This window comes from Egretta garzetta, unplaced genomic scaffold (assembly GCF_000687185.1).
Source record: "Egretta garzetta isolate BGI_Z169 unplaced genomic scaffold, ASM68718v1 scaffold277, whole genome shotgun sequence".
NCBI classification, from domain to species: Eukaryota; Metazoa; Chordata; class Aves; order Pelecaniformes; family Ardeidae; genus Egretta; species Egretta garzetta.
The window spans coordinates 198279-198630 of NW_009260271.1; the positions used below are offsets into that span (position 1 = coordinate 198279).

Genomic DNA, 352 nt, shown 5'->3' on the forward strand with positions numbered 1-352 from the left:
CGCGCGCCCCCCGCCGCCCCACTGCGAGATGCCGCAGAGGGGCGAGGGTCAGAAGAAGGCATCTCCTGGCCCCCAAGGAGGAGGGAGCCAGGGTGACGAGGAGAAGAGCCTTCACCCCTGAACGCACTGGCAGGCACTGTCTGCAGTCCTCCTCACACCCATGCAGGGGCCGGGGGATCACAGCACCCCCTGAAGAAGCAGCAAGCCCCACGGGTGCTAGGGGTTTGTAGAACCGGGCTCACCCACTGATGAGGGGCACGGTGGCATCCCCCCAGGCAGAGCTCGTCCTTCCAGACACCCATCTGGAGAGGAGAGGAGACCCCGGGGGGAGGCAGTGCTGGGGGAGCAGCCC

General features: G+C 67.9%; 1 protein-coding gene across 1 annotated transcript in view; it reads right to left on the minus strand.

Annotated features, from left to right (window-relative positions):
- PAX5 (paired box 5) overlaps positions 1–352 on the minus strand; it is a 144818-nt gene that overhangs the window by 57024 nt on the left and 87442 nt on the right. The gene's annotated exons all lie outside the window — the stretch shown is intronic.